The sequence below is a fragment of the Triticum aestivum genome, chromosome 6A, assembly GCF_018294505.1.
Source record: "Triticum aestivum cultivar Chinese Spring chromosome 6A, IWGSC CS RefSeq v2.1, whole genome shotgun sequence".
Lineage (NCBI taxonomy): Eukaryota > Viridiplantae > Streptophyta > Magnoliopsida > Poales > Poaceae > Triticum > Triticum aestivum.
Window position 1 is genome coordinate 226199904 of NC_057809.1, and position 14573 is coordinate 226214476.

General features: G+C 45.6%; 1 long non-coding RNA gene and 1 pseudogene across 2 annotated transcripts in view; one reads left to right on the top strand and one right to left on the bottom strand.

Annotated features, from left to right (window-relative positions):
• Positions 1-2568, top strand: part of LOC123127340 (receptor-like protein kinase 5) — a 9259-nt pseudogene extending 6691 nt beyond the window's left edge.
• The window catches only part of LOC123127341 (uncharacterized), a 13447-nt gene extending 9901 nt beyond the window's left edge, over positions 1-3546 (bottom strand). The window contains exon 1 of one of the 2 annotated variants that reach the window (XR_006462321.1): positions 3353-3546. This is a non-coding gene — a long non-coding RNA (uncharacterized lncRNA). The remainder of the gene's footprint in view (positions 1-3352) is intronic. The other variant, XR_006462322.1, reaches the window with a different exon arrangement.
• Between the last annotated feature and the right edge of the window lie 11027 nt (positions 3547-14573).

Below are 14573 nucleotides of genomic sequence, written 5' to 3' on the forward strand. Positions count from 1 at the left end.
CAACGAGTTGAGAAATCAACCGGGAAACCTATCTAAAGAACCAAAAACAAGGTAAGCCAGGCCGCCAAAAACAGCATGGCAAAGACAGAGGGACTACTCCCATGCCTCCTTCAGGAGGCCTAACTCGTCCCTAATCAAAGACTAATTCCGGGCTAAATGCTGAAAATGCACGCAGTTATTATTCTATATACAGACCAAATATTCGCTGAAAATGTACATAATGATATGGATGTTGGACTACAAAATTACTGGTTATTTTTGGCCTGTGTGTGTGTGTGTGTGTGTGTGTGCCGCATTTAGCTCTTTAGAAGGCTGGTACTGATCAAAGTGGGTGGGAAATTAGCATATTATCGTGAGAAGAATAGATAGGTCATGCTCTGATGTGCTAAAGGAACACTTGGCATTTACAGGGTAATGTTTAGGCCACGACGCTTGCTTACGAAGAACTACTGGTAAAAAACACAACAAAACATCTGAACTTCTAGCTGCCTCTTGAAAAAAATATCTAAACTCACAAGGTCAACATAAATTGCAACTCTTTCTTCAAGAGAGAAACATAACTGGAGCAAGAGCATGTATGGAAGAGTCTAGAATAGAGTAGAAGTGTGTGAATGTAATGTAAATCTGTTTCAAAAAAACATAGTAATTATATTCTCCATTAGAAGAGGTGTACTAAGTTTAATCATGAAATCTTCTATATACTACACATGGCAGGATCTGATTCTGGTGTAATTAAGGCCAACTCCATCGCATGACCCCAAATGGCCCATGCGGCTCGACATTGAATCGGCCAAGAGGAGGGCCCGGCGGACCGTTGCGGCGGAGAAGAAAGCCGCTGCCGACTACGCCGCCGAGGCCGCGGCCGCGCAACACAAGGCCGCTGTTGACCAGAACGAGGCCATCCTCGCCAAGGCCACGCAGGCAGCGATGACGCAGGCCCTCGTCATGCTAGGGTTATGCCGACCCGGGCCGGCCATTCTCTTCGCCGCCGCCATGGCCGCGACGAGCACAGGATCGTCGTCCGTCCGTCCTCCGCAGTTCCAGTCGCCGAGCTCCTATAACACCGGAGACGGCCGGTTTTCATGTGCCACGGCAGAATGGTCAGACCCGGTTCTCCACATTGCCGGACGGCAGCGTGATCGCGCCGGCTAGTCCCGCCAACCAGGCCGTCATCGACATCAACGTCACACCTGGATTCAGTGGCGCTGGCCAGTCGTCCGACGGGATGCAAAGGAAGCAGCCCTCGTCGATTCCTACGGCCAACCTTCCCGGCGCCCGCAACCTGTTCGACGAAATGCCAATCCCGACGCCGACGGGCGACGATCCTGACTACACCATGTTCATGGAGAGCGTAATCTTCGAGGGTCGGGCCAGGCCTTCCACCCCGACGGCCAAGGCCAAGGCTTCGATCCCGACGAGACCCAAAGTCAAGACGGCCGCGGCCAAGATGGTACGGACCACTACGGTGTCCACATAGAAGAAGAGGCTGACGACCATGGCAACTCATGGCATGAAGATGACGACATGTATTGCGAAGATGAGGAAGAAGAGGTTGACATTGCGGAGGAGCCATTGTTTATCGATGAGCTGGCCCAAAGAGCCGAGGCACAAAGGAGGAAGCAAAGCATTCGCACAGGATCATACAACAAAGAAGAGGGCACGTTGATTTGCGAGAGTTGGATGGAGATAGGCCAAGATCCCAAGACCGGTGCCGAGCAAAAAGGATCCGTCTTTTCGACGAGAGTTCATAAAACCTTTCACGAACGGAGGAAGTTTGCGCCCTACAAGCTTGCGAGCAACCGTGGCATCAACTCAATCCAAAAGAGATGGGGTTTCATTCAACAAGAATGCAATAAGTATTGTGCCGATCTTGAGAGCATTGAAGCCCGTCCCGTGAGTGGCCTAGGCGCGGTGACTTGGTATGACCTCTCCTATTTGCATTGCTATGCCATGTTCATGTTTGTTGTATCTTGTGTCCTCCACATATTTGTGGCCTTCTTTTTGATTGTGTAGGCATTCCAATCTTTGGAAGCCTTCAAGGCCCGGCATAAGAACAAGCCATTCACTCTCACTCATTGTTGGTCGCTCATCAAAGATTGTCACAAGTTCAAAGATCAATATGCCGCTCTAAAGAAGAAAGGAGGGACAGTGGTCGTGGCTGCTAATGGAGATGTGCTCAAGAGGCCGAGGGGCAAGACCAACTCGAAGCTTGACGAGAAGCGTGATGTGGCATCTATCGCCTTGCAAGAAACTTTGCACGGCATGATGACTCAAAAGGAAGTGAGGGAGGAGAGGAAGCGCCAAGGAAAGGAGGAGCAAATGAAGATATACTTGGAGCTTCAAATGAAGAAGCTTGACATGGAGGAGGCCGCCAAGAGGAGGAAGCTCGACATGAAGGAGGCTGCCCAATTGAAGAAGCTCGCGATCGAGGCCACCAGTGCCGACACCAAAGCAAAAGAGGTGGTGTTAGCAATCATGAGCGTGAACTTGACCAACATGTCCCTGAAGAGAAGAATTTGGTTCGCGAACCGGCAAAAGGAGATGTTCGACCAAGACGGCCTGAACTAGGGAGGCCTCGGCCATGGACTATGGCCGTTCTTTTTAAAGGCTGGCAAGTGTGCCAGCCGCTGGCTATGTTGCCAGCAAGAAAGTTGTTCATTTTGAAGGCTGACTAGTGTGCCGGCCGCTGGCTTTGTTGCCGGCGTGAAGACTTAGGGCTTGACCATTTTGTAGGCTGGCATATGTTTGCTGGCCGCTGGCTTTGTTGCCGGCATGCACTATGAACTACGGCCGCGGTGGACAAAAAATTCATTTGCAAAAGATTTCAGGCAGCCAGACCCAGATGCGTCCGCGCGTTGGGCGCATCCAGAAAAATGGCCGGACGCCGCCCCATTGCCCTACCCAAACGGACGTTCGTTCGCGGTCGATGGTTGGAGTTGGCCTAATGGTAAATCAAACGGCCCGCAACACTCAGTTTTGCCAGATCTTGACCATCGGATCAAGTTCATCCAATGATATACATTCAAAGTTATTCATACACTATATAGATGATACAGATATAGAAAACACACAGAAAAAGGAAAGCATCTAAAATTCTAGCTGCCTCTTGAAAAAAATATCTGGATCACAACAACGATGGTCTGAATTGACTCTGAACTTTCTTGTGGTGAGGAAAATTGTCTTCGAATTTCACACATCACAATAATAAAAAAGAGTATTCAGTATATAGACTACTAAAAACTGAACCTCGGTATGGCATCCGGACATTTATTTTTTCTGAAAAGGAGGGTGACCCCCAGGGTATGCATCCAACACAAGTGTTTGATAATTGGACGAGAGTTACAGGGCTTACTTGCTGATCTCGTACAGGCTATAGAAGCGAGGGGCGAGGGGTGTGACGCAGCTGGGGAGACGGAGGAAATCCCTTCTCGGTGCGGCGTTGGAAGCGCTAGAAACTGTCGTCGCCAGCGACGAATGAGTAAGAGGAGAATCAGGAGATGGGCATTCAGCCGTGGAGTCCAGACTAACCCCCTATGGACAGGGACGCACGGATGGCAAATCCGTGTGCTCTGCCCGCTCGTACCAAGGCCAATATGTCGCCCGAAGCATCGGCGACTATCAGGCCGGTCCAACACTGTAGCAAGCGTGAGCCTTTTCTGTTTTTTTTTCGGTTTTCCAATGTACACAGTACTGCTACGATTTTTCTAGGATTTTCTTTGGTTTTCTCTTTCTCTTTCTGTTTCTTTCTACGATTTCATCATTTTTTGTTTATTTACTCGGTTTTTCATTTTTTTTAAACACATATCTACTTTTTATACACATTTCAAATATACATGATTAATTTCTTTTACAAAATTTATGTTTTCATGTCTATTTCTTTCGTATACATTGTACCTTTTTCATGTACATCTACATGATTTCACATTTTATTCAATACTTTTTGAACATTTTTTCAAATAGGTGTTAAACATTTTTTGCCAAATACATGTTAAAAAAATTGTGTGCTATGAAACATTTTTTAAACTATGCGAATATTTTTCTACATTGGATAAAAAATTTAAATTTGAAAAAAAATTGTTTGAAACGCTTGAACACTTTCCTAAACGTAATGTGCATTTTTTGAATGGATCAAAACTCCTTTTAAAATAAAAACTTGTTTATAAAATATTTTAATAAATGTCACCTACATTTTTTGAAACACGTGAACATTTTTACATTTTTGAAATGTTCATACATTTTTTTGAATGGTAGAAACATTTTCTTTGAGTGGGTCAAACATCTTTTTTGCACCACATTTACATTTTTTACACTGCATTTACCTTTTTCATAATATATGTATTTTGTTTCTTAAAATATAAACAAAAAGGAAAAAAAACGTGTGACAGCAGGCATGACGAGAGCATGTCGTACAGCTCGCTTCGAGTGGCACATAGCCGCGCCCGGTACCAGCGTCAGCGCACGCTTACGTCTCCGTACCACACCGGCCCATTAGTCACCTCCTCGCCTTGCACTGCCAGTGCCTAATAACCACTAGTACTAGCACACGTTGTGCTAAAGACAATAGTACACACACACACACACACACAACATTAAGAAAAAAAGGTAAAAATCTGATCAAGTATTGCAAGAACAAAAATGTTCACGTATACAATCAGAACATTTTTATAAGTATATCATGAATGTTTTTGTAAAATAAATCATTTTTAAAAAGTACACGTTTAACCATTTTTTGAAATATTGAACAGTTTTTAAAATACATGTTGAATAATTTCTCAAAACATGATGAACATTCTCACCAACAAAATGAACATTTTGTAAAAGTATGTGATTAAAATTTTCAATATGCACGACACACATTTTTGAAAAACACTATGATTTTTTAATATATGTGATAAAAGAACTGAAATAACTACAAAGGAAAATAAAAAAACATTTGCTGCAAATCAGTAACATTTATTACAATATGCGTAAACATATTTGTTGCAACAGATGAACAATGTTTTCACAAGAAAACATTTTTGGAAAATACATGAACTTTTTGTTACGCGTGTGGAAAAATTATTTTTGCAATACATGGACATTTATTACAGTATGCGCACAGATTTTTGTTGCAACATATGAACAATTTTTTCACAAGAGAATTTTTAAAAAAAAATGCATGAACGATGAGAACAGTTATTAGCAAAAGTTGAATAATACAATAACCGATTTGGAAACAATTTCTCGTATTTTAGAAAATTGTTTACATGTTCCAAAAAAACCTAGTTGGGATCCTTCATCTCGATCTTCTTGGCGGTCCATGATTCAATTGCCTTTGGATTGGATTTCAAACATGGCACAACTTTTGGCCCGCGAGGTCATCTTGTTCCTCCTCCGTGCGCCCCATGGAGGCGCTCCTGTCACTTCACCGGACGATGTTTTGCCCTTGTGAAGGCGTCGGCAAGGTCCCTCAACGTGAACTTGTCATGAATACTTCCCGCAAAAAAGAAGTTGCATTAAATACTCTTTTTTTAGTTGAATGAATGCTTCTCTTCTTGATAAGGACATATTGAGCATTAGGCCATCTCCAATGCCATACGCTTAGACATGCGCCAGGATCAATTTTTGACCGATTTCCCAACTAATTAGCGGTTGGGCTGTGCCAATCGTGGCATCGACGCAAAGGCTGGCATCCGACGCTTGGCCCTTTTCTTCGCTGCACCAAGCACCCCTGGTTGCTTCTATACCTAATGATAAAGAACTGCACGTTTCTACGATCTTTTGATCTATCTAGAAGTTGATATTAATTACCCACTAGGCCACCCATAAGTGAAAAAAATAACCCTTTGTTTTGTAGGTTTCATTGCACTCAATGTTTCGCCTCAGAAAAGAAATAGCAGAACAAGGACTTGAACCATGACCGCGTTGAAAGAGCCTGCATGCATGAAGTCATTTAGCCAACTTTGCTAGAGAAATAAAGGGAGATACTCTTTTATTGGTTAAGTTGGTTTAAAAAAAACTTAGAAGCCACATATCGATGTTGTAAATCCGTCGCTCGCGATGGGACTCCCGTGCGCGACTCCCGTCCCGTCTGCGCCGCGCATGCACTCCTCGGCCTTTGCCTACACTATGTAGCAACTTCGCTGGGCCTTTTTGGGTGTCATCGAACTGGGCCACGCTGAGCCAAAACGAAAATAATTGCTAGTGTGCAGGATTTAGTGAGTTCAACTAGCTTTTGGTTGTGATAAAAGACATCCTTCACTTATTAATCAATAGCCCCACCTCACTATTTTACACCGGATCTCACCAATTTATATATGTCTGTCGATAGACAATCAACAAGCACCTTCGAAGGAAAGGAAAGAATTAAGATAAACAGGATGATGTGTGGAACATATATGGCCGATTGACTCTAATTTAAGCAGGGTCATGGGGAAAAAATATTTATGGGATGGTATAGGCTGCGGCCAAAATATTTAAAGAAGAGAGCATATATGACTGATTGGCTCTAACTTAAGCGGAATTGTGGGAATAATATTTCAGAAATAGGATGGGCAAAGTTGATCTTTAAAGAAGAGAACAAGACCAGTGACGACCTGCCAGGTATTCAATCAAACAATACTTCGATTCATGTGGCAGGGTCAACCAATTTAGTATTGGGTCGTCGCCCCATTGAGGACGTGTATGAGGTGTGGGTGGGGCGCGGCATGGCCTCACGTCTTCAGTAACAATCATGTTGAGCAATGGGCACCCATCACCAACACGCTCTAATTCTAGGTGCCGCCTCGCAAATGCTTGCCTTGCTCGACCACTTGTTGTCCGTCACCACGCACGACAAGAATTTGATCGGAATCAAAATCAAAATCTAAAAGTCCTTGTTGCGTCTGACATAAAATGTTTTTCAAATTTGGAAGGACTTATTATTTTTTCCATTGCAACACACGGCCTTTTTTGCTACTAATTGTCTATGATAGTTAGCGCGTGACATGGGAGCTAGGGCGTTTAAACATTTTTTATTTATGACATCTATTTATTTCCCCTTATAAAGCGTCTGAAGAGTCTAGTGTTGGACATGCCCTTAGATATGCGGACCAAGGCATTGTAGTTGTTCTTTTTATTCAAATCTTCAGTCCTCAAACAATGGCCATATCATTTACAATTTGAGCCAAAATAAAGTCAGGCACATTAGAGTCCCAAGATTCAGATAAGCTAACTCTAAAGCAATGCTTTGCTAGACTATCAACAACTAGATTTGCTTCCATACAACAATGAATATAATCAGCGCTTGAAAACTCAAACGCTAGGAGAGTAGCATCTGTAATGATTGGCGTGTCCGGACCCATATATCCCTTCGGATTTGGAATTGCATCCAAGGCACTCCTACTGTCCGATTCGATGACAACTTTAGTGCAGCCGATGTTAGCCGCTAGGATCAGTTCGTTGCGAATGGCGTTGATCTCTGTTGAGACCAGAGTTGATACATGAGGTAAGGTCTGTGTTGCCGCTGCGATGAAGTTACCGTGATCGTCCCGAGCCACAACATCACATGCCCCTGCCAATGTTTCTGCATAAATGACGCGTCAATGTTGATTTTAACATACCATGCATTTGGTTTCTTCCACACATGCTCAGATTTTCTATCGATAGATTGGTTCGGTGTATAGCTCTAAATAAAATTTGTAGCTAGAACTCGGGTGGTTATCGTTGTTCTCTCTGAGTTCTGGACGGTTTCACATTTTGCTCCTTGGCGTCTTTGCCACCAAATATACGACATAGCTACAAGAGTCAGCCCCACTACCGGTAGTTCATGCACCACCGAACGATAGTCGAAGAAGAGCGTCCAGGTTGATAGAGCCCGAGTAGTGCTAAGCCACTGCATGATGGATTGCATCGACTAGATTTAGTTCGATCCATACCTCATTCGCTCGAGCACAAGTCAATAGACAATGTTGGATATCCTTCAATCCAATCTTACACAATGGGCATTGAGGTATAACAGGGATGTGTCGTTCAGCTAACACACATCAGGACTATCTGCTCTAGAAAAGTGGTGTCCCAATTGTTGGTTGAACGTCAAGGCTATTTATATATAACAAAGATTAAAACTAGTCCATGCAACAAAACGTGAGGTTTCCAAGATGATAACGGGCGAGAGAGCGTCAAAAGACGTCAAAGTCTCCGTAACCCGAACCGTCAGATCGGTCAGGTGCTGAGATATATTTATCCAAGGGTCTCAAATCAAAGGACATCCAGCTTTCAACTGTACACGCGGGACGTACGGGCGCCTTCCCGTCCTCCTCGATCGTAATCGTCGTACCCGGTGGACTGCTGCCGTGCTAGTACCGACTGACTATCCGGAGCACAACACACAGCAGGCATACAAACAAGGATGAGGCAATCAAGCAGGTCTCGCTTTCGGGGTCCCGGGCAGGGAAACAAGGGATCGAAACAGCTCTCCTCGCTGGCCGCCACCCCCAAAAGCAGAGGCGCCTCCGCCACTGGATGCATAGCGACGCGTACTATAGCCCCCGGACTTTGCAGTCCTGCCATGCCATGGGGGCTGCATGTGCTCCAACCCATCGGCGGATGCATCGATGACCAGTAACCAGCCATGGACCGCGCCGCTGGATGCCCGTCGCCTGCCGGCAATGGTTTTGTCCGCACCCGAAGCCGCAGCCGGGCAGCGAGAAGGACACCGGCAGAGCTCGATCGACCTTTTCGGCGCGACGCACCAACCAATCTAGGGATCAAGCCGTGGATTCGCGGAGCTGATCGCTGTGGCCCACCCAGCATTGATGTTTGGTGTTGGACCCCCAGTGTTCTACTTCTCGAGAAAGAAAGATTACCACGAGTGCTCCGATCATGTCATTAGGGTCGCTGTATGTAATGAGCTGACACAGGGATCACAGAGATGACGCTGCTGATCATTGTTGACAAACCATCACTCGAGGAAGAAGAATGTCGTGAGCTACCAGTGGCTGATCATTTGTCAACAATGATCGATTGATGGGCTGGAGCTGTAGATGGAGTAATGTCGTTGCAGTGACAAATGATCCTGGCCGCCCGCGGTACACCGGCAGATGAGACGCCAAATCAGCACCAAGCGGCATAGCGCGGTAGCAGTTGTTGGGCTGGAGCTGTAGATGAAGTTATGTTGCTGCTGGAGGTTTTTCTTTTCACGAATAGCGTTTTCCCCACTTTTTTGATCTTAAAGACGTGGAATAGGACACGTTCGTAATGTGGTTGACATGTTGCCTAACAAAAGGACACCCTGTACGGAGCCCGTTACAAGTACCGCACATATCGTCATCAACTAAGGGCAACTCCAACACGCGGATCACCTATTTGCCAGCAAATGTTCCGATCAGTCGGTTTCAGCACTTTTAGCCATTCAAGCCACTCATCAAAAATGTCCGGACGATCCGAAATCCCACAAACCGGCTTTAAATTGGGGGAATTTCTGGGGGAGTCTCGACATCCACCATGTTGAAGTTCGATACCCTGGAACAACTCAGAACTCATCTCCGCTTCCGCTCTCAAACTCTCTGTGCATTCACACTCTGGCCGACCGGCCTTCGGGCATCACTTCGACGAACCGGCTACCCGCCTACCTGCGTTCACGACAACGCGACGATCGAGAAGGATACTCCGACTTTAAAGACGATCATAATCAGGCTCCTCCGTATCCTCCTACCTGCACAATCCCCCCTCCTCCTCTCCCACACATCCACTGTTCGCCACACATCGCCAAACCTCCAGCCGTGATGGGCAAGAAGTTTGACAACGAGAATTGGTGGCCGGCGCGTGACTCCGGATCTGGGGGCATCTCCGGATCGAATTGGCGCCGCCGCCCTATGTCTCCGGTGGCCTTGTTGTTCATGCCTCTGTCCGCTATCATGGTGGAGCTGATCTCCTCGGATGACGAGGAGTAGAAGCCACCACCACTCAGTGCTGCGGCCACGGCAGATGGAGATCGCACTGCGTCGCTCATTGATCAAATGTGATTCGTCGCCGCCGTCCCCTTTACGTAGTCACGGAGTCCAAATCGGACATCACGTGAAGGAGGATCCGCCCACCCCGTGTCGCCACTGCGGCGTCCAAATCGAGCGTTGCGCTAAGTAGGAGCCGCCCTCCTTGCCGCATGGTCACGTCAAGGAGGAGCCGTCCTTCCTGCCTCGTTGCCATCCTGGTAACCAATGGCGCCCGTTTATCGTGAAGAAGGACGAGGCGGCTTCCGCTCCGTCCAAGCCACGTCCACGCGTGAGTACTACCTCCAAGGCGCTGGAGCCGGCGGCGCGTCCTCCTTCGTGACCAATAAATGCCTCGTGCGGGGAGAAGTGCAATGCGGCGCACAAGGCGGCATTACAAAGAGCCAGGTGGCCTCGACCTAAGTGCTCACGGACACTGTGCTTGTAGAGACTTGTTCCGTCGACCGATCCAGGATCAGCGAGCAGTCAGACGCCTGACACCGGTGCCATCTCAATGACCAACTCCTCAAAGTGGGGTTGGCGGAGTCTAAGCTCCCCCTATTCATTTGAGCCATCGGCGCCACCGAAGACAAGCGACGCAAGGCGGGGGAGAATGCGGCGAAACGCGGGGCGACGACAACGATGATGGCTCGGATGGTGGCAGACACGATGGAGCATACAATGACACAAACGACGTCGAAGGTGCTGGTGGCCTCGAAGGCCATGCCTACGAGGTCACCATTCGGTACCTCGCTCTAGTTTGTTTAGTTTGTTTTAGATTTAGATTTGACTTTTTAAATATTGTATATTTGTGTGAAATATATGAAACTTTGTTAAATTCCGTTTGTTTAGCTTAAATTTTATTCATTTTTGCATTAGTTCTGAAATGGGTTCAACATTTGGGAGTATTTAACCAAAAACTACCACAATTGACGGAAACGTGACGAAAAACTACCACTTTACGTTTTTGTGCGAAAAACTACCAAATTTGGACTAAACCGTGGCAAAAAACTACCAACTCGTGAAATCGTTCGCTTCGCCCGCGCTAACCCCGAATCTGACCGGTTGGGCCCGCGAATCAGGCGCCACGTTGGCTAACGGTCGCCCGCCGCGCGTAGATGGCCGTTAACGGCCCGTCCGCTGTCGGAACGGCGCCTGTCGGTGCGGTGCGGGTCAAATCTGATCCGTTCCCCTCTCGATTCACTCTCTCCCTCCTCTCCCTCTCTCTGACCTAGGTGGCGGCCGCCATGTCCTCGTTGATTCCGGAGGGCGGCGGCGCTGGCGGCGGCGACGTTGGCGGCAGCGACGCTGGCGGCAAGACAAGTTTGGACGCTGCTGCCTCGCCCGCGCCTCCACCGATGGCCAGCGGCTCAGTCGATAATTGGTTGGGGAGCACCAGTTTCTCGATGCAGGCCGGCTCGCAGCAGCCGGAGGCACCGCTCTCCCAGTCATCGCCAATGGGTCGCAGGTATGCAAGTATCATCTGCTGGGCTTTTGGTTAGCTGCTTCAACATTGCAAATTAGTAAGATGTGTTTGTTTCTGTTAGTTGGACATGTGTAGTAAACTGGAGTCAGTAAACTGTATAGCTTAGTCAATTTCAATTCAATTCATGAGCACTTATTTGTGCAGTTTGGCTGACCAGAAGTGGGATATATGGTTTCATTTAGAAGGAAGAAACCCTGTGAAAAGGGGTATATTTGAGTCAGATATTTCTTTGCTTACTCTACAATCACTCATTGCTAGTGAAGGGTATGGGGACAGTGATTACATGTACTATGTGAAGGAGGAGGAAATTGGATCTGACAGAGTAAAGTATTTAGGTAATGAAGCTAGTGTTCATGAAATGTTGGACTTTTTTCATCATGTCAAGCTAGTCAACATAAGGGTTGTGAGAAATGTTGAACCTGGAATTAGTACACAGGCTAATGAGAATTACATGAACACTCAAGAGAGCTGCTGTGTGAAAAAGGTTGTGGAGCAATCTGACCTTCAGAATCAGATAGATGATAGAAAGGCTCAGCTTGAGAGGAGCAGGATTCAAAGAGAGGCAGATTTGAACCACTTTGAAGGAGACACTGAAGTGTCTGAATTTTGTTCTGATGATTCAGTTCATTCAGATGGTAGTGCTGAAGCTGTTCAACAAATGGAAATAGAGTGTGCCTCTGAAGAGGAAACACCATTGCAAAGTACTGCTATTGTGAAACATGTGAAGAACCCTGGGCCAACTAGCAGATGTCACAATGAGATAGAGAAAAAATGTTTTGAAGATTGGTTTCCTGAAGCAGATGAGTTTTGTTTTGCTGGTGATCCAGGCATAAGTGATGAAGAAGAAGAAGATGAAGTTGAACTACCATACATCATGAAGAAGGCAAAGACAAAGAGTAGTAAGAAAAAGATGAAGGAAAGAGTATATTTTGACCCTTCAATTCTCAATTCACATTTACTCTTGTGCAAGAGCTTGTGTTTTGATTCTGTTTACCAGTTCAGAGAAGCATTAAGAGATTTTCATATAAGGACTTTGAGGTCTTTTCACTACCACAGGAACACTCCAACAAGAATTATTGTTTGGTGTTCACAGAGAGAGCATGGATGTGAATTTTACATCTGTGCCTCCAGGATAGCTCATGAAAGAACATTTTGCATTAAGAAGTGTAACATGGAGCACACTTGTCCAGCATCAGCAGAGAACACAAAAGTTACTACTAAGTGGCTTTCCAAAGAAGTTGAGCCATCTCTTAGAGCAGATCCTAGAGCACCTGTGGATTCACTTATTAAAAACAGCAAAGTCAAGTTTTCAGTTGATGTATCAAAGAGTGTGGCCTATAGGGCAAGGAGGAAGGCTATGAAGGTTGTACAAGGTGACCAGAAGGAGCATTACTATAGACTGAGGGACTACCTACAAGCAGTTCTTGACACAAACCCTGGTAGCAGGTGTGTAGTTACAACATTTGAGGACCCAGAAAACCCTGCCCCAACACCTAGATTTAAGTACATGTTCTACTGCTTGCATGCATCAAAGCAAGGATTTCTTAATGGTTGCAGGCCCTTTATAGGTAAATCTATAACTGCAATTTGTTCAAAATATCTTGTTGTAAATATATGGTAGCTAATTTGGGTATGGATGCAGGGCTTGATGGTTGCTTCATCAAGCTAACCACTGGACAACAAATACTTGCAGCCACAGGAAGAGATGGCAATAACAACATCTACCCCATAGCCTTTGGTGTGGTTGATAAGGAAGATTCAGATAGTTGGACATGGTTCCTAACCCAGCTAAGATGTTGCATTGGAAGTGGTAGCAAATTTGGAACCTACACCATTATTTCTGACAGGCAAAAGGTATGCACCCTATCTTAGCCACTAGTTCAGATATATATTGTTATTAGTAGCTTTATTTCCTTTTGTTCATGACCATGGTTATAAATTTACAATCAGGGTCTTCTTAAGGCTATAAATGAGGTGTTCCCTGATTCCCCTAAGAGATACTGCCTCAGGCACATATATGCAAATTTTCAGTCAGCTGGTTTCAGAGGAGCAGAACTAAAGAAGCTAGTAGATCAGGCTAGCTACTCATTCACCAAACATGGCCATGAATTGGCAATGGCAGAGCTTAAAGCAGAGTGTGAGGATGCCTGGAAGTGGCTTAAAAAAATTCCAAAGGAGACTTGGTGTAGGTCTGCTATGGATTACAATTGCAAAACTGATCTTGTTGTGAACAACCTTAGTGAGGTTTTCAACAAAATGATCCTTGATGTTAGGGCCAAACCAATTAGGACTATGTTTGAAGGAATTAGGACTAAGCAGATGATCAAAAGGCAGAAGACTAGGGAAAAAACAGAGAACAGCAGGTGGATGATCACGCCCAACTATTCAGAGAAATTAGAGGAGAATAAGAAGTATGCCAAATTTTGTGATGCATATAAGGCAGGTCCTGACATTTGGCAAGTTAATAGTAAGGAAAATCAGTACTGTGTGAACCTAGCTACTCAATCATGTGACTGCAGGAGGTGGGACATGACAGGTGTGACATGCAGTCATGCAATAGCAGCAATGAGCAAGATTCACATGCACCCAGAGGACTATGTGCATGAATTTTTCAAAAAAGCACTATATATTGAAGCATACAAAGACATAGTGTACCCTGTCCCTGGTCCTGAATTCTGGCCTGACACCCATACTCCTGATATTGAGCCCCCAGTGTTCAAAGAAAAAGCAGGAAAAAAACAGACAGCTAGGAGAAAGGGGCAGTTTGAGGTGCCTGCTCCAAAGGACACAAGCAGGATGGGAACAATTACATGCAGCAATTGTGGTCTACAAGGCCAAAGATATACTAATTGTGGGAAAACTCTAAAACCTAGTCTTGAGATGAGAAAGAACTTACACCAGGTCATTCAAAAATGATGCATTCTTTGTTTACTTTTTTTAGTTCTGGTATATTTACTAACTGATTTAATTTTGTCATGCAGGAGAATAGAGAAATTTTTAGTTCTAGTGCTACACATCCACCTCCACAACCACCACCTCAACACCAAACTACACAGATGCCAGCATCATCAGCTCCACCTCCTAAAGCAAATAAGAGAGGTTCAACATCAACAGTTTCAGCAGGAGCAGCCAGGTCTTCA